Genomic DNA, 20956 nt, shown 5'->3' on the forward strand with positions numbered 1-20956 from the left:
AGGGAAAAGTAATATAATATTTATTGCCTGCCTGAGAGGTGTTAATAGCCAAAACAAGTTAAAATATATGCTGTCCTTCATTTATTTCTCCAGACATGTGTGGGTGAGAAACATCTGGAAATCTCTTAAAACTATGAATTCCTTAAAGGGGGGTGGAGGGGGATTTTCTTTCTCTTGTCTCAAAAGGAACCCCATCTCTGAATATGGTATCTGCATGGAAGCAATCTCTAGGAATCAGGACAGTTTCTCCTCATCCCTTTTCTTTCACTGGCTTCCTAAACTGGTATTTTTCCAGGAAGCAAAGCCAGAGCATATGGGGATATACCAGAATGTGACGAAGAAAGAACAGAAGGCCAAAATAAGAAGAGAGAAGTGAGGGAGGGAAAGAAGGAAGGAGGGGAGGAAGGAAGAAGGGCCGGAGAGAGGGAAGAAGGAAGGAGAGAAAGAAGGAGGGAGGGAAGGAAGGAAGAAAACAGAGAGACTAAAAGATAGGGATAAATGTAACCGTCCACCTCCCTGAGTTCTGAGGTAGTTTGAAGAAAAGGAAAAACACAAATGAATGTGGTAACCAAGTCAAAATATTCAGCAACCTGGAGCCCTATTTAACCAAAGTGGATATTTACTTAAAATGAGAAAATAAATCACCAAAATAACTGGAGCCTTGAGAGATTCAGGTCTCCTTCTGAGATCTCTTCAGGCAATTTACTAGAAATGTTTCCAGATGACAACCTGGCTTCTCCTTCCCTCCTAGGACACTGAAATAACTCCCAGCAAATCCCATCCCTCTGGGCCTGAAAGTGAGAGGCCTTGAACTTTCAGCTTCCTTAGCTTCATGATAAACCTGCCTTTGCTGCTTCCTGGTCCCTCAGCTTGTCCTCTGGAAGAACCATAAATTTTCAGGTCCCTCCCTTCCCAGCAGCTGCCTACCATAGTAAGATTTCTCATATCCAAGAACATCACAGATGAAGTTGTACTACAATTCGAGTGCTATGCTTGGTGGCTACTAAAGAACTATAAATTACAGTGGCCACCCCAGTTTACAGCTCACTTCAACACTCCTCAGTCCCTCTAATAAAGGGAGCTCTTGGATGCCAAGCCAGAAATTCAGTCACCAAGGAGTTTATCTCTTGTTGACACTTCATTGTTCAGAGAGGTGCCAAGATCTAAGCCAAGATCTAAGCCAGGGTCCCAGTTCTATTAGGCTTCAGAACTGATGATCTACACAACATAGCATCTATATATCAGGATGCAGGTAGTAGGCTGATTAAGGAATATCCAAAACAATATTTTAATTACAGAAGATGTCTTACCAAAAGGCACTTGGGTTATATCTTAAGAAGAATCCATTCGAGAGCAAATGTAATAGAGGAGTCTTTCTAAAAAGGACTGCTATTTTCAAGCATAAATGCTTCTGTTTCCTAATATGGAAGAGGATTACTATCCTACATTCTCAGACACTGGCTCAAGTGCTAAGAATGCTGGCTACACTGATAATCCAGTCATTGTCAACCTCTAAGGAAACCCACGATCACTTGCTATAGAATTGGTTCCTTGTTTGCCTAGGGTGCTGACATTATAAGAAATATTACATCGACCTCTTCTTCTCTACCATTGTCGTCATCATCATCATTAGCATCATCGTGCCTAATTCATCATCATCAACATCATCATCCTGCCTAATTCTCCAATAACAAGTTCTGCAGAAGACTATAAGCAAGGGTGTCTTAGAGGTAGAGAAGACCTCAGTGATCCCCTGGGTTATGAGGTGATTAATAACTCAAAAAGATCAGGACAACCACCACCATTTATTTCTTACGGGCAATGCCAGACTTAAATGCTAGGGGTTTGAAGAAGATCACAAAATTAAATTTCACTCTCCCTAGGCTCTGATGCTTACTTACTCAGATAGTAGCAAATCTGACAAAGAAGGCATCTTGGGGCTTTCCGGTTACAGTGGGGGTGGAGGGTTATATAACTCGGGTTACATCCCCCTTCTTCCCTATTTGTTCATCAAATATTTGAGAGCCTGCTATGTTTGAGTATTTTCATGTCAATTTATGCCACAACTCTCTCTGATAACAACCATTTGAAAAGTACTTAATCACTGCCTTTAAAAGAATTATTCTTAAATTCAAAATATTTGTCTGAAAAACTACAACTCAACTGGCTTGAACTGGACAGCGTATTTCAATTGCACACAGGGAAAAGAAGAGACTGACTTAGCCTTAGCAGAAACTTACTAAATATAAAACAATTTTAACTTCAAAACTAAAGATCTGTTTTACAGAACTTCAAAAATGCAGATATTTCATAAAGAGAAACACCGATTCTGCATTATTAAAGTAAAACTTGGGTTTTTAATGAGAGTATTTTTAGATTTTAAGGTTGCCACCTTTAGAGTGAGAGTTCGAACAAAGGCTCTTATGTTTAATGCATCAACAATTTTCAGAATAATTCTTGAGAGCAATGCATGGAAGTGTATTGACAACTCCCTTTTCCAAATAGACCCCTTTCACTTTTCAAAGGCAAAACTCTCCTTTTCTTACTGTCTATCAAACAGACAAGCATGTAATTAAAACCATTTCACTAATTCTCTTTTCAGTTTAGGTGCCACTGAAAAGCTGGTACTACTCTACTGTTTGAATAACGATTTCTATTGTAGTCAAGTTGAATGTGAATCGTACAAAGGATAAGTTTTACCACTGGATCAGAGGGAAAAAAATTTTAATCTGTAAGTTACAAAAATGTTTACTGTCAGAATCTGAAATCCACAATATGAGCACATTTAGCACTCAGCAGAAGACTCAATTCTTGCAGCATTTATATATATGCTCCTCCAATATGAAAGAACTGGCAAATCCCACAAATATAAAAATCAAAAGTAAATTTCAAGTAACACTTGAAATAAACGCCCTAAAATAAGAACATGAGAGCAATTTAGTTTTCTACTTGGATCTTTCTCCTCATAAACAAATAAACCTATAAAAACAAAACTTCATAAACTGGAGGGAAAAACAAACTCTAGAAAATGTACTAACAAATAGATTTGTATACTTCCTGGTAATAGTAATAATCAGAAATTTATTTTAAAAATTCAGAGAATCTGAAAGCAAATTTTTGTAAACTCATATGATTATGCCATGTATATTTCTGTGGTTTTGGTTTTGTTTCTTTTTTGTCTATTTCTAATGACACCAATTTTTAACACTTTTATTGAGATATAATTCACATACAATGCAATTCACCCATTTCAAGTATACAATTCAATAACTTTTAGAATATTCACAGAGTTGTACATCCATTACCACAATCAATTTTAGAACATTTTTTTACCCAAAAAGATATCCTCCCATAGCCATCACCTCGCTTTCCACCTCAACTGCAATTCCCTACCACCCAAACTTAGGCATCCAATGGTCTACTTTCTGTCTCTACAGATTTACCTATTCTGGATACTTCATATAAATAGAATCAAATAATATGTGGTCCTTTGTGCCTGGCTTCTTTCACTTAGCATAACGTTTTCAAGGTGCATCCATGTTGTAGCATATATCAGTACTTCATTCCTTTTTATGGGTAAATAACATTATATTAGATAGATATACCACATTTTATGTATCCATTCAACAGTTGATGTACATTTGGGTTATTTCCAAATGAGTAATTCTTTAAATAGTATTTCTTATCTAGTTTTACTTTCTTGACTAATGATATTCACATCCTATCAAGCTCTATAAAGCAGCTTCTCCCCAAAGTAAAATAATTTACTTTCTGTTCAAGACTATGGTCAAAAGTACTAAATGCCCCTGAGAGTCAAGCTGTAATATTCATAAGTTTGGCTCACCACCTTCTATGGTCCCCAATTTGCTCATTTATGAAATGATGGATTGTTGAAATAAAAATTATTCCTGAGTTTCAAGTTTCAGGGATCTTGAAATTGATGCTCATAATGCAGTGGAAGGAATTACCAAAATAAAGCTGAATAAAACCGAAAATGTAGTATAAATACTACATTTAGTCTAAGACTAGTCTACAGCCACTCCACAGGAAGAAAGAGTAATAAAAGTCCTGATTCACTTCTCCTCCCTTCCTCCAATCTCTGCCAAGGATTTCACTGGCTAAATTCACCCAGAAACAAGAGGGCAAAGACGCCCACTGATGTAGTCCACACAAGTCAGCCTCCTGGGGCAGAGAGCAGACCTGGAGGGCAAAGAGAAGGTCTCTGATCCCCAAACATTTCAAACAGTGTTTCAAATTTTGAAAGCTATGCGTAAAAGAGGGAATAAAAATATCAGAGTGGCTAACTATAAGGTCTCAACATTATTAGCATGCATAATGGTTATTTATAAATACAAGGAATGTTCCAGAGAGTCCAAGCGATAAGTAGTCAGTATGCATTTCTGAAGCTCTAAGTAAGTGAAATTAACCAATGCACACACACAAACACTCATAATGTCACTATCAAGAACTCTTTGAACATTCTGAGAAGGAACACACAGATAAACGTTCCTAACCAGTACAAAACTTATCAACAAATTAAAAATAAACTGAATTTACTCATACAGTAGATAATGCAGACACTCGATATTAAAAGCAGAAGTGTTAACAGCATGACCAAAATAGCTTCATTAAGCCTTGTGGCAAGGTTAGGACACCTAATGCTCATACATGAAGAGAATAAGATCAGCTACCATCAATCAGGACTAGCAGTTTTAAGAGGAAACTTGGTCTTAAGAAGGCTGACAAGAAATGCCCTCTAGCTAAAGAAGAGCTGCTGAGCCAAAAGCTAACTCATCATGGTGAACTAGATCCCATGCTATTCCATTAACTAGTGACTAATTTGACACAACCTGATAGGCGCTATGTGGATGAAAAGCCACTCAACCTGAAATCTATTTAATAACATAAGAAACTTAGATTACGAAAAGAACAAGTCATTCCCTACCATATAATAAACCATCCTTATTCTTTCTCTCTTTTGCTATTTTTGGAGAACAGAGAGGCACAGAATTGTCACATATTACACAAGGGGCATATTCCTGGATTCTCCCTTAATTCCAAGGCTGAGCCTGACAAATGACTGAGGATATTTCCACTTACCATATGAAGTAGAGCCATCATAAAAATTCATTCAGTTCAACCACTTTGAAATTACAGTAATCTTGACACATTTTTTATTTGGGGACATGCACATTATTTCAGAATTTACGCAAAAAGTTTTATATATATCTTTATATTACAGTACTGTCAATTTTGGAAATTTGATAACACTGTAATACTAACCTTTTGCGTGTCTTGTTAATCTAGAATTTGACATGCTTCAAACTATCTTGAGGCAACAATTTGAAAAGTTCTATATGATTACTCTTTAAGTGGAAAAAAGAATCAATTTTATTCTGAATGTCCAATATTACTTCCACACTGTGGATATTGAACTTCATTCTTCCCAGAGGAACTACCCTCCTCATTTTGTACTCCTTCTGTAATAGTAACCCCATTTTTTTTTAAAGAAAATTAGCCCTGATCTAACATCTGCTGCCAACCCTCCTCTTTTTGGTGAGGAAAATCGGCCCTGAGCTAACATCCATGCCCATCTTCCTCTGTTTTATATGGGGAATGCCTGCCACGGCATGGCTTGGTAAGCAGTGGGTAGGTCCGCACCAGGGATCCGAACTGGCGAACCCTGGACCACCAAACCGGAGCGTGCAAACTTAACTGCTACGCCACCGGCTGGCCCCAGTAACCCCATTATTTTCATTCCAAGTTTCAAGTGTCCAGAACTAAGAGACTCAGTGACAACCAACTCACTTTAACGCTTCTTCCCAGAGCAGCTTATTAGCCTCTTTCAGGTGGCTTACCTTAAGCACTCCTCCCTGGGATCTTGAGACTAAAGATCACCTTTGATCTCTCACCTGTAGAGCATCAGTACCCAGTCCACGGGCTCCCACAGCTTTATTTGATCCGCGGTATGACAGCACACACAGAGGAATTAGCTGCTCCACCAGAACGTGAGGCACACGAAGGCATGCACCACGTTTTATGTGGGGATAGAGTCACCACCATAATGAGCCTGAGGTGTATTCAGTGCTGACTCTTCAATTTATCTGGATGCATCTTAGAACTAGTTGCCTGGCCTTCGACCCAACCTTGAACAATGCTCAAGGTTCCGTTCCCCTGGGAACTCTATAAAAAATGTGACACAAGCAGCCTCCCAACAGAAAATAATGCAAAAAAATGAAGGTCTCCCTTAACGCCTCCACAGCATTGACAGCCACAAAGAGCCCAATAGGCAGGGCTAGATCAGGAGAATAAGAATCATGGCGAACAGCCAGACAGCTAACTCAATATGCAAAGGAACAGAGATGGGGGGAAATCGGGGTGTGGTTTGGGGACATGGTTTTGAAGCAGGCAACAATTCTGCAGGACAAGACAATTCTTACTAAACTCACATATATAACCTTCTCTATATGAGGCACCTTGGCAAGAGGAAATGTTGCACAGGAAGTAGAGTATTTGCAGCTATTGTTCTGCCCTCTTATAGACCCAATTACAACTACCGCCTTCATAATTTATAAAGTGCTTTCATAGTTATTATCTTATTTGAGTCATATTATAACCTGACAAGGTAGATTATAATTACCCAATTTAATTGCTAAGCCTGGGAAAAGTGAGTAAATCTTGCTAAGGTTCTTCAAGGGTGAAGGGGAGGCAGGATTTGCACTGGGGTTTCACTGACTCTGAGCCAGATGCTCCTTCCATCAGGGAGCAGGAGACTGCAATCAACCAGCCCAGAAAGAAGCCGAGGAGAGAAGGCAGAGAGCCAAGAGCTGAGCCAGTACATCTGAGAAGAGAACACCACCAGTCTAGCCTCCATTCCACAGTTGGACCCCTCACTAGATCACACAATCTCTGCCAAATAAAAACTGCTTGACTTTCTCTGATGCACGCTGGAGCCTTCTGGAACACCTACTGTGAGTTGCACACGGAGAATGCAGTACACCTGGCCCCTTCTTTCCCAGAGCTCATGGCCTAACTGGAGACAACAAAGTGTAAACAAGTCATTCAATGTCTTAAGATAAATGTTTTAGGAGAGACAGCACAGGTAGAGAGGCAAAATATCAGGAAATGATAAAAAAGCACACCACATTGCTAATCACCAGCAATCCATTAGTGGTAGGATTCGGATTAAATTACAACTAGATTTTACTTATTTATTATTCATGAGACATTCTGTTTTTCAATTATTTTTTCTCCTCCACATTAGCCCACCCATTTTAAAGCCTCAAGCATTAATTTGATTTCCCACCAATAATTTGAAGATAATGATTTGTGTCTTGGTTCTGTCTGCATGGATCTTCCTCTGATAATGGGGAGAGAAAATGATGTGCATCTCCCCTCTTCTCAGACAGTGGCCTTAGGGATTTTATTCATCGTGGGGGCAGGGCCTTAGATTTTCTGACAGATTTAGGAAACAGGAAGACAGAAATCCAGAACCGAACAAATCTGTCAAACTCATTTTCTTTCAAGGTTTTCTGCCAATTTTTGCTCCCGCCCTCCTCCCTCTCTATTTTTTTTTCCCCTTCCTTTAAGTAAGAAGACAAAGTTGGGAAAATATGTATCTCCTGATTCCTAAAGGGACAGACTGAAAGTGTTAGCAAAAACGCAGGTGCTCACAAGCTGGAAGGTCACTCTGCTCCTTGGAGGATGAAGTAGGAAGTGAACAAGGGCAAGTGTGAGTGAATGTAAGAAGGAGAGAGACTGCAGACAGGAGGGAGGTCTGTCCGTAACTGTCACTCCATCATCATGCCTTCACAACAGAACACTGAGGACAGGAGGCCGACCGGACCTCAGCCTTCCTGGGACTGCCAGATCTGCCCTCCCCTCCTCCACCTCTATCTTCCCATTAGCCCAAAAGCAGGGAAAGAATTAAACCTTTTTTATTGCTAAATAATTAAAAAACCACTGGCATTCTGACAAGCCAGCATGCATTTTCTGAATCAGCAACCAACCCAAGTAATTTTGTTTATAAGCTACTTAAGATAAATCCTGTCACTTAAATATTCTAGATGAGCCTATGTACACTGACCATTTCCTTGAAGTAGCTTGAGTTACGCTTGCTTCCCCCTCGCTCCCCCAAGTAGCCCGCAATTTGGCTCCTTTTCACACTCAGGGATGACACTGTGAACCCTAAGGGTGGCAATAATGATGCCTACAGTAGTTCTACCGTCATTAGAAAAAATGATTAGGTTTATGAGATTTCTTATCATTTGATTCCTGTTCTAAGATCCTAGAAATTCAATAGACAATAGGAATGATATTGCTCTCGATAAAGCCACCAATGACCTCTTAATGGCTAAAGTCAATGGCTCTGTAGAGTATTTGTCTTGAAAGAAACAGCAACATTTGACATTGTGGATCCCTTATTCCCTCTGCCTTCAACCTGCATCCCCCAAGCCTAGCTCTTGGGTTATCACTCTCTCCTGTTCCTTTCCCACTTCTGTACCTTTTCCTTATCAGTCTCATTCTTCTACCTCTCTTCACTGTGGGTTTGCCCCAGGCTCCTTGGTTGAATCACCCTTAAATGATATAAATAGCCCTTTGCCTATTGAAGCTAATGACCCACCTGTCCCCACACTAGCCTTATGTGTCTGCCTTACTGCATGCCTTCCAGCTTCTGAGCAGCATCTGCATTCATGTGGCTCTCTCTTTCCTTTCCAACGCCTTCATCCCACCTGACAAAGGTCTGCTCAACCTTGAAGACTCCACCTGGCACGAGTCTTCTCCATCCTTACCACCACCAATTTGAGATCCTGGACTTATCACTTGTCTGTTTGACCCACTAGTTCCACCGGGTCAGGGACTCTGTCCCTCTAGTTAACCATCCTCTTCCTCCTGGATTTAGCAAGTAACCAATAAAGAGTTCTGAGTCATAAGACAGAGTAGAAGGTCATATCCAAATGAGAGAGACGAAAAACAAAACAAACCGACAATTTTCCATGAAACATTTGCACGTAACACAGAAAGACTTTGTGAACTTTATGATACATTTACTTTTACAATGTGTTATTCTTCAAACAAAAGTAATCAATTAAAAGACTTTAAAGAATTATTCATGCCCAAGGCAATAATTTCTGCTCTATGCAAAGTAGTATTTGAACAAATGAATGGTATCCTAAATTCAAAACAAAAATCCATCAATGCCCAAAAGCATATAAACCCTCAGCTGAATTCATGGGTTACACTCATGGTTCTGTGTGTACTTGTCCATCTATATACACATACACATAGACTCACATACACACACTCACCTAGAGTTCCTAATACTGTCTGAGCTATCTGTATACTAATTGTCAATTATCTCACATAAATTCCATAGATGGTTACACAGAGTGTTTTTTCAAAAAAATAATCATTTTATGGATGCACGTAAGCCAGAGGGTACTGTAAGAATATCAATGAGAATCATTATGCCTGTAATTTGGATTACATTTCCTTCAGTTCTCTAGTGTAAACAAATCTTCTCCCAAATAGCCCTATTAGTAAATGAAATATTTACTACATCGATAAATTCGCCACAAAATTTGCTGACCAAAAATGTTTTTAATGTAGAGAACTTCATTTCACAACGCATTTATTTCATATCCTTTGTCAAGGTTCACATACAATGGAGGGCTTTAAGAGGCTTAACAGGCCCGTTTTCTAATGATACCTTTTTTAAGTTTTATTTTTAAAAAATCAATATAAATATTGGATCTCTTAGTTGATTGCCTTATTTTCAAAAATATAAATCAAACTCCTGAAGCTCTAGAAAATAAAGGTACTATCTTAAATTCTGCTTTTAAAGCTGTCTCTTACAAGTCTTTAAATGCTTCTATCCTCTAAGTTGGAAAGGTGACCATTACTAACGAGTGACCCTAAGCCTTCCGAGCTCACTAAAGGCAGACGATAGTATCATTCCAATGAGGCTGTCAAGATTATAATATACGAGAAGCACTTGGCCTGGTATCTGGTGCACTGGAAGGTACATTTTACATATTTACAGAATTGGTGAAGAAACAAAGCTCCTGTGGGGGGAAAGGGGGGCAGTATTACAGACTCTGGAGTGAGACGACCTAGGTTCAAAATCAGTTTGATTCTCGACTAGTCATGTGACCTTAGGATGCATTTACTTAATAGGCCCAAGGTTCAGTGTCCCTTCTTTACAAAAGACAGATAACAAGACTACCTAGCTCCCAAGGCTGCTGCAAAATTCAGTGAGAAAGTGCACATGAAGAGCTTAGCCATTCATTATCTTTTTAGTTCCACTGTTTTAATTTCATTAGCATGTTGGGGGAAGGGGGAGGCAGGGAGATGTGGCCAAGGAATTCAGGGAAACTACAAATTCTCTCACTACAGGATTTTTTAAAAGTAAATTTTGGCTTTTATTCACACGGTTATCTTTAAAGTTAACAAGTGTATTTAATGTCCACTTGTGTCCACATGTACCAAGAGGTACAAAGCAATCATGGAAAGGTGGACTTAATATGTAATGATAGTCTTTTGCCAAGCAAAGGTCAAATGATGCCACAACACGCTGTATGAAGTTTTAAGAGAGTCTGATTAAGGAAAGTAGCGAGGAAGATTGGCTGTCATATGACTCATGAATACATGAGAATACTGAACCCACTAGCATAACACAGATATACTTTGTAACAACATTAGTTTCACCATCATCATCATTAACACTAATTCCAATTTTAATGGCTTTTTAGCTTTTGGTGTATGTTTAAAGTTACTTTGCTTTTACGATTATATGAGATGTATGATAAGAAAGGTTTAACTAGTTTCATATTTTGCATGTTTATAACTAGCATGATATAATTGAAATCTTCACTGAAAGAAGCTCTTTTATTTCTCAGGCTTGAGAAGCACTGTTTTTAGGGAATGCATTGATGAGTTCATCAGATTTCTCACAAAATTATACCCAAACATGTTTGTCAATCTCTGCCAGATAAAAAGCGAAGAAATGTGAAAATTAAATGAGAAAATGCACGAGAAGAACTCTACACAGTATCTGTCTCTTGCCCTCAATAAAGGTTTGCCATTATCAGTACCATCAGTACCGTAATCATCAGTCATCATCATCTAAAGAAGCATCTATTCCTCTTCTACTTGGAGAATGAAACCTGAGTGCTATTTGCATCAAATAGCCAAACTGGCAATAAATATTCATTTTATCTTTCCTATTTTAGACAATTATTGTTTTCTAGTACACTGGCCACACTGTTTGCTGTTTTAAATATGTTAAAACTGGTGAAAACCAACAAGTGAGTAACAGCATACTATTCTGCTTGTTTATAATAGCAGAAGTCATCATAATCTTTGAAACAAGCATTAAATGAATGAATTACATTAGAAATTTACAGACTTTTCAAAATGAATAAAATGAAAACTTATAAAGGAAGATGTTATCAAGCCAGAAATTAAAACAAGATTTGAAGAAGTCCCTTAATAAAGGAAATCACCAATACAAGAACATCCAAAAATTCCTGCTTATATTAGATGAAAGCATTCTATCGACATTCTATCGACACTGTCTGAAAATTCAGAAAGATCATGATTTTTAACTCCCTCCAAAAATCAACAGAAAAAATAAAAGAAATTACAAACATTTATCCTGTTCTAAAAGAAAAGGAACAATGGTTAACACTAACATTTATTCTTCTTCTCTAAAGTGGAAGCTTTGTAAAATTCTACACAGTAAATAAAATCTGTGGCCATTGCAAGGAAGCAGTACTTGGTTATGATGTTTAAGATGATAAGCCTGTGTTCAGAAAACACCAAAGTTGGATGTATGCTTTACACTAGGAGACATCAATGCCAAAGCATATAGCCTTACTTCTTGAAAATTTTCCTTGCGTATAGGACATACTACATTCCTTTTGCATTTCCACTTGACATGAAAACAGAGTTTTCATAAATACTGAAATGTGCTTTCTGAGACCCATTCCGTGCCCCGGAACTCTCTAGACTAACTGAAAGGATTCTCCAGAGCTGGAAGAACTTTCCAGATCATCTAAGCTCCCTCTCTGTCTTGGGCAAACACTACACTTATTCAATTCATACAAGGAAAGTAGTGATGTCCACATATAAATGAAGATGGAGAATCATTAATGGATTTCTTGATTCATTAATGTCTCGAAAAAAGAGGGGTATCTGCACTTCAGCAATGGGGAAGGTAGAGGGTTGGGGTACTAAAGACAAGTTTAAGTGGTAGAGGCCATCACTGGTGACTAACTGGGATGCTGGGACAAGGGAGTGAAACGATGATATCTCCAACTTCAGGACAAAGTACTTCCTAATCTTATCTGCCTGCCTCACCTCCGATGCTTCCCTCCCCCACATCTAATACCCGACTACACTAAATTCTTCCTCCCCAGACCGTGTTCTTTCAAGCACCCAGGCGTTTGCACATGGAATCTTTCTGCCTGAAATACTTTTCTCCAGCTGAAAAACTCCTATTTGTCTTTCAAGACCCTGTCAATACAAACATGTCAATACATCAAAAGCTTTCTATGCCCTTCCCCCTGGCAGTTTAATCCCCACCTTTTATGCATACAAAGCACACTGCTCACTCTTCCGTGGTGAGCATGCTTATTTCACGCTGAGTTGAACAATCAAATCTGTGATAACTTACAGTGGGACTTTTCCTCCGGACATCAATAACATCATTCCTCCACACACTAATCAGAGACTAGAACCCACCTTGAACTGTCATTATTTACTTACCTGGTTTTACTAATGGACTTACAGGTTCTTAAGCCCACAGGAATGTTTTTTATTTATCTTTGCATCTAGCAACTTAGTAAGTGCCCAACAAATATTTGCTAAATAAATAATTTAAATAGTCTAACATTTAGCTATCTAAATTGTCTAAGACTCCTTCCTATGTTTAGCTTAACTTCTCAAAATAAAGCTGCAGTTAAAAAGTAATTCTCTTCCTCTTCATCTATGGATAGGGGCGAGCAGTATTCTTTATCTTTGCTCTCGATTATAAAAATCCTTGCTCTCGAATCATTCTTTCTATTCCTTTCTTTAATTTCACCATTAATTCCTAAAATATAGCAATATATCCAGAAAATAACATTTTATAGGAGAGCACAGCAGAAGGTTTACATTATTTCCAATCTTATGTGGGTCTGAGTCCTATCTGTGTACAATCAAAACACATATTCAGCTGTATTTGGGTCTCTTCAATTATTTGTGATTCCACAGCTGTGTCCTTTCCTTTGATGCAAATGATTTTGCTTTTTAAGAAATCGCAGTTTAAAGTTTCATAATCTCAATGAATGTTTTTTCCTTTGCAGGATCAATGTATTTAAAGAAAGAAAAGAAAAGAAAGGATGTTCTGGTTAATGGTTTAAAACGATAAAGATTCCCAATTCTGGTCCTGTTCTCAAGTCAGAGTCAAGATGACATGTCCTTGAAAAGGAAGAGCTCTGTTAAGTGGGCCACTATCCCGAAACCACAGCTCTACATTTTTAGGGCAATGCCCTATGTACGACAGAGACTTTAAATAGTGGGTGGCCTTATTAAAAAATGATTTTTTTTTTCCCAGAGAACATATGTCATATGATCATAGGGACTTAACTGATTTCTCAAAACTGCTCCATTATTTCATAAGTAATAAAAAATAAAAATGTTAGAAAGGGGAAATATGAGGTCAGAAAAATATCTTCCTACATCTAACACACAAACCGAAATTCTCTAGAGTGACATTACCCAGAGTCTCATTCAGGGACCCTGAAGAGCTATCAGCGACTGTGACAGATTCCTCAAGAAGGGGATGCAGAGCTGATATTCAAGAGAGAAAAAAGAATATTCTGGTAATTAATTTACCAGAAGGTGGAGGAAAGACAAGACCTGAGGGCAAAGCAAAAACCAAAAGACACTTGTTCTAAGGCCAAAGAGAAATTAGCATGAATCTGGAAGGTCACCACCTGAAATCTAACACAAACACAGAGGATAGTCTGAAAACCAGGAATAATACCAGAATACAGAATCTGTTTTCATTTCATACTTAACAAAGCCACTTGAAATATCTCCTATTCTGTTCAAACAGAAATTAAAATTCCACTGAAGTTATGTTAAAACACAAGTTTGCAGTTTTAATTGGCTGGTTTCTGCTGTAAAGACGCCTCACTTTCTAAAGTTTGAAGTTGTTAGACGATATCCCATGAATTGAATAATTAGGTCTTTCAAAATGCAACACAGCACAAGACAACAGAGGAAAAGGAAATACTTAAAAAAAAACAAACCCAAACAAATCTGCATTTTAATCTTTAATTATCAAAGAATACTGAAACAAATTATCATAAGTTTTGACAGTTTAGAGTGATGCTGTTCATATAATATTTATGACTGATTTGTGAAATTAGGCTCATACTAAAATTTAACCCAATGACTAACCTAATTTCAGTATGATACAGTAAATTGGGAAAGATGAAATTCTCCTTCGCTCAATCAGCTAATTACCAAGCATACTACAGAGCACCTACGATATTACACACCTTGAAATACAAAGAAAAATATTTAACAATACTAATCAAAAAGGTCAGGCTTCCTACCGAAATCAGATTTCTAGTAATGCAGAGATTTCTTATAAACTTAGCACCTACTAACCCCTGGAAAGCACAGCTCTGCCTACCTCCATGCCTTTTAGTCAAGTCTTCCTTCCACCTTGAATGTCTTCTTACCCCAAAGCAGCCCAGTAAGTAACTTTGGGATCAAGGGTCAATGATGAAGCCCTGAGCCTGGGCCTCCTCATTGAGAAAAGGCTACTGTGAGGTTTAACCACAGTAGTCTCAACAACATAGTCTCATCATTCTAGATCCAGCCCAAGATGCTATGTGTCCATCTAGGTCAAGGAAAATCTCTCCTTTTCTGGATTCCTTTAACTCTAACAATTTAGCATTTAATTGCTTTTTAATTGTTTACTTAAGTTAGTGATTCTCCCCAAGTATATTTCATTCCTTTAGGACAGGTCCCATCTTATGTCCTGAAGCACCTCATAAAGTACTAGTCAAAATAAATATTCATTGATGCATTTACTGTTGAAGCCCAGAGTAGAACCATTTTAAACAAGTTTTTTAAAAAGCAAATAGCTTATACTTGGTTATTAAAATTAACTTTTAGGAGACGTTTTAAAATTACAGGAATTCCTCAGAAACGGGCTATTTTTAAACTGTTTTCCAAACTAGTTGTAATATTTTATCTGCTAACATTTTGCAAGCTTCAATATTATAAATCTTATTTCTTAGGTCATCCCACAAAAGTTAATTTTCTCCATTATATGAGTGAAGTACAACATTAATCGCATTATTTCACCTATCATGTGTAACAATGCTTCATGGGGAAAATACCATCTGGCTTAGGATCGTTCATAAGACTTTCCTGAATAATGATTACACTGCATTTGTAAAATTAATTATTTTCTCTGCTGCAAGCATCAGCACATGTTGGCATAGTTAAATGGTTAGCTTAGTGGCTTTTGAACGTCACATAGAATTTAGCATTAAGGTAATGAAATATATCTGAATAATGTTTGCAAAGGTGAAACATTTTAGAACGGGTATTTCATTTGATAAAAACACATAGCACAAGTAAGTAAGAAAACAAGAGTTTAGCATTTTCTTCATTGTCATCTCTTGAATAGCACCTTTTTCCATATCAGATCCTCAAATACCATGGTCAAATCCAATTTGACCATGAGCTTACCATAGTCTAGTAAAATCTTGCTATGAACTACTGACAAGCTTATTGTAACCAAGTGACTGATCCAAATATTTTCTACTTATTATTATAAGGATCACACCACCCCCAGGGTCTTTAAAAAGTTTTTAAAGTGGTAATGAATACTTACAGGCATGGTCACATTTCTTCTCTGGGAACTTCATTACATGGTTTGATGCATACTAGCCAAAGTGGATCAAATTCCTATTAAGTACTTTTGTCACACTAAAGATTTTAATAGGCACCCCCATCTAGAAATTAATTTACATTTTTTTCCTACAAATTGCTCAAAGATTCACAAAGCAATTCTCACCATCCCATTAATCCTATTTTATATTAGATTATAAAATGGTGTGTTACACACATTGTTTTATGACCACACAGCTGTTCCTTAAATGGTTGTTTTCCTAATTGTACTTAAGCTTTAGTTTCTTGAATCTAATGAAAATACACTTAAAGATTTTTCATTACTTAGGACACAAGGAAAAAGAACAAGAGAAATACTGTCAACACCCATAGGCAAGAGTGAACATTCTATCTTAAGGGGAGTTTTCAGCAGCGGTGGAGGGCTGGTCTGCACCAACTCTAAGGTTCTTTCCCACCCTGGTCTATGACCACAGGAGCAGGGTTTGTTGTTCTTCTTCAGAGTAAACTAAACTAAAGGGGTCTAAAAATACTTTGTGAGCAGCCTAAAAGCAAGTAACAATTTATGCCAACCGAGCAGAAAAGAATGCTGATATTAAATTTCCTGCCTGTGGACTTCCTCAGGGAGAAGGCCTGGTAAAACACGTTTCTTGCTGTTGATCTGTTTGCAGAGCCATTCCCTCAATTAGCTCCTGGAGACATAGATAGTATAATTAAGTAACTAAAGATAACATCCCCCAAGAAACTCATTTTGAGCATCAGGGCTGAGCCTGCAGCAGAACCTTGCCTAAATTTCATATTTTATTGTCCCTGCCCACCTCTACTGGAGGTGCTAATGAATAGACGAAAAGCCAAAAGTCACATGGTACATAGAAGAATTTGAAAAGGAAGGGCTTGGATCCAACAGAAACCTGGATATTCTAGTTTGAGCATAAGCATTGTTGTACCAGGAAAAAAGCTGGGCCACACTGGCCTGAGGAGAAAACAGCAAGAAAAAAAAATTGTTTTAAAAATCTTTCAAACACAACGTAAAGGATTATGAATTATTAGGAGCTGGGAAAGAACTTAAAGATCATTTTATGGCTGTGAAAACTGAGACCCCAGAGGTATGTGACTTGCCCAAGGTCACAAGGTTTGTTAGTTGCTGAACAAGAACTAGAACCCAGATTTTCCTTATTTTCAGGCCAAGGTTTACTCACCAATCCCTCATACCTTCATTTCAATATGTTCTCTCATTCCTAAAAGACATGGTAAATTTTAAGGCTGATTGAAAGTATACATACACTCGCTATAGTCAAATGAACTAAGGCCATGTTTTTCTTTGAGGCAAACGGAAACAGGCACCGATATCACAAAGTCAGAGTTGGCAAACCCTGTGCTAAAGTCAGACACACTAGGTCGGCTTTGCAGTCAACCCTCACATTGGCATTTTCACACGGGGATGGGGAGGTACCTCTTTTGGTTTAGTTAATTCCACATCTGCCTTGCAGAGTTCAGCAGAGAGCAATTTTGCAGAGTTTAGAGAGCTGTCTCCAGCTTGGTTCACACGTAATCCGAAGCCCGTCCTGGGTAGCCAGTAAGCAAATCAGCCATGGAGACTTTTGTCTGACAAATTCAAATTACCAAATACCAACAGCACATGACTCATTGCTAGCGGCTAGCATAAGTGAGTCCTATTTATTTAATTCTCTGGACACCTATTAGCCACTGAGCTTTTATAAATATCACTCAGAAGCAGTGCCTACCATTTTTGTCGCCTGAAAACCAGCAAGCAACACTGAAGACAAAATTCAATCCCTTACTCAGGATCCTAAGGACACCAATGGGGCAGGTTCTGCAAAAGTCACTGAGCTCAAACACAGCAGGAAAGAGATATTCTTGCTCCATTTGTCATTGCTTCTTTATTGTTTGGTTTTTACAGGGAGCTTCAAGAGTACCGAAGAATAACTGTAAGAGTCACCATTTCAGGAGTTGCTTTTTGTTTCTTCATCTTGTCAGGCATCTGAGAAATGGCTAGAGAATCTCCTTGTTTGCCCAGTTTCTCCAAGCCATATGGGGAGGAACACTAGTTTCAACACTGTTTCACAGAGAAGGAAGGGTACTGGGAAGCAATAGGGCTCTGCAAAACACACAAACACACACCATCGGGGTCAACATATCTAAGCCCCAAGCCAAACCTCCTAGCTTACTAGCCAGCTAACCAACCGTTTAATCCATTTTGGCCTGTTTCTTCAACGTCGTCCACCCAGGAAAACTTCAAAACTGGGGTCAAACTAGCAAAGCACCATCTCTCATCCAGATGCAGGAAGCTGAGAGTTTCTGGAGAGAAATCTTGCAGCTGTGCATCTCTTCCAATGCATGCCTTGAGTCCTAATTGGGTAACCAGCAGCCATGAATTTTTTGTTGTCCTCGTTACACCTCTTTCTCCCATTCCTTCAGGAACTACACTGAGCCTTCACTAGCCTCTGGCCCAACCTACAGATGACTTCATCTCCTACTCTACTGGGAAGATGGAGGCCATCAGCCATGGTCAAAGTCCAATTCTTCACTCTTCTACCTCCAAGCTATGCCTATTCACATCTATTCCTAACTCCAGGACTCCAGCTGGAAGTCCTACTCCTGTTAGGGGCTGGCCTTCCAACTGTGTCCTTGACCCTGACTTCACCTAGAGGCATAGGTAAGCACCACCTTCCTTTACTCAACTTCTCTCTTTACACATTCCTTTTATACAGATCATAAACTTGTTCAAAAATGGTCATTTTCCTGGGGCCGGCCCAGTGGTGCAGTGGTTAAGTTCACACGTTCCGCTTCAGAGGCCCAGGGTTCACTAGTTTGAATCCTGGGTGCACACCTACACACGGCTTGTCAAGCCATGCTGTGGCAGGCATCCCACATAAAATAGAGGAAGATGGGCACAGATGTTAGCTCAGGGCCAGCATTCCTGAGCAAAAAGAGGAACACTGGCAGTAGATGTTAGCTTAGGGCTAATCTTACTCAAAAAAATGAGAACAAAAAAATGGTCATTTTCCTCCCCAGGCCTTAACTTGTACTTCTCAGTTCTACTTGGCAGTCATCCTCTGTCTCTTTCTCTCTCTCTATCTCTCACACACACATACACACACCCCTCACACTTACTGACAGACACATGCACTCCATATAACTCAAGCATATTGAGAAAAGATACTCCCCTACCTAGCGTGGGGGAGGGGGAAATTCCTGCCTCTGCTCTTCTTTTATTCTTATGGGTGGACTAATAATAAAATTGACACAAGACCAGACTAACAGGAGAAAAACCAATTTAATGCACGCACACAGGAGATCATGGAAAAAAAATGATGCTCCGAGAGTAAACAAAGCAGGCAGTTTATGTATCTTTTCACACAAAGAAATAATAAACTCGTGAGGAATTGACAGGACAAAGAAACTCAGGTTTGGGATATGTAATTAGTGAGGCATTTAAGCAGAGTTTAGGCTTGAGGTAGTAAATTAGTAAAAGTAACAAGGGCTGTTTAAACAGGCTTCTCAGCCTTGAATTCCTTAGCTCTGGTCATAAGGATGCTGGGAGAGCACCTTTCAGTGGGAGATTTATTTCCTGCATTCAGAGAGACAAAGGAGGGTCAGAGCGCCCTTCTTATACTGGCTGCTTCTCAAGTGACTTTAATTCGAAATAATCAATATGCCATTGTGGAATATTTGGGGACAGCCTGTCCTGGGCCCCAACAGTTGCAATCACAGCACTGCATTCTACTTGTTCTGCTCTGCTTCTCTGAATAGGCTTGATTTTCCATTTCAGCCTCCTAATTTCCCACCTGCCCCTTAAATCTTAATTTCCTGGTCCATCATTTTTTTCTTCTCACTCCCTCGTGATTTTATCCACTATTACATTATCAACAACCAACTCTCTACTGGTGGATCCTAGATCTGGACCTCTTGGCCCAGACTTAACCTCCATCTTCAGAAAACCATGTTCAGTGATCTGCTTGGCATTGACTGATGTTGTCATGTTCATGGGCGTCTCAAAGTTGAACTTCTGAGGGAACTTTCTTCTAAATTTGGTCCTGTATCCTCTATCCCTTTTCCCAGCACTGATGTCATAGTAATCCATGAACCCCTAGTTTATACCACTGTATTTGGGACTGAATACATGCTTAATGTGCTGAATGATGAACTGATTAATTACTTCTAATATTATAACTTCCTATGAAATTAGTATTTGATCATGTGAACTACTAACATGACAGCCAATGCCATAGGACACGGGTTAGAAACTCCTACTGCACACATCTTCTCAAAAGGCGAAGAAGAATACTATCCACCTGGAAGCATGTTCAGCACTGTATTATAAACTTGTTTTAGAAACTAACAACAGTTAGTGACCAGACTGGAAGACCTCTGAGACCATGTTAATTTCTGCCTAACACAAGGGGAAAGTTCAACTTCCTAGCAGGCAGAAACAGTGGGGCTAAATTTACTCTGGTACAACCTGGTTTGCAATTGAGAAGTTGATGCAATTAAGAAAATATGTTTCAACATTTCTAAAGAAAGGATTAATGGGGTTACTATTTTTCTAGCCTAATGAAGGAGCTTTTCAGTTCCAGAAATACCCTACAGTCCTTCCCAAGGTCAGAATTCTGTAATTCTTCGGTTATTGTTATGCTTCAACAATTCCTCTACTTCTGTTTAATTCCTTAAGTCTCCTAGTCAAATTTTGCTTATTTCCTCTATCTCTTAAGCCTTTATTGTTTTTTGAGTAAAAGGTCCATTTACTTATCATTCAATCACGTTCGAGGCCTTTCATCTCCCACTGAGAACAGACTGTGTACATAACAAAAATCTTCAGAGTGTAATCAAGCAACAGAAAAGAAGAGTAAATTTCCTGGGTCAGCCTCACATCCTGTCAAAATCAGGATCCTATAAGCTCTGTGGGGACACTGCCCATGGTTCTAAATAGTATATGAATCTGGACAATTACAAATGTATGTTTTTGCTTCTTGCTCATACACAAGCCACACTAGGGGCTTGCCTCAAGTTGAATGGCTCC

At 38.7% G+C, this 20956-nt stretch overlaps 1 protein-coding gene across 3 annotated transcripts in view; it reads right to left on the reverse strand.

Moving 5' to 3' along the window:
* Positions 1-20956, reverse strand: part of CDH2 (cadherin 2) — a 208433-nt gene that overhangs the window by 99039 nt on the left and 88438 nt on the right. Inside the window, exon 1 of one of the 3 annotated variants that reach the window (XM_070275607.1) lies at positions 17369-17549. The exons of the other annotated variants lie outside the window; for them this stretch is intronic. The gene's annotated coding sequence lies outside the window, so the exon portion shown is untranslated. Of the gene's footprint in view, positions 1-17368; positions 17550-20956 lie in introns of those variants that run through there. 3 annotated transcript variants of the gene reach the window in all.

Source organism: Equus caballus, chromosome 8, assembly GCF_041296265.1.
Source record: "Equus caballus isolate H_3958 breed thoroughbred chromosome 8, TB-T2T, whole genome shotgun sequence".
In the NCBI taxonomy this organism is placed as follows: Eukaryota; Metazoa; Chordata; class Mammalia; order Perissodactyla; family Equidae; genus Equus; species Equus caballus.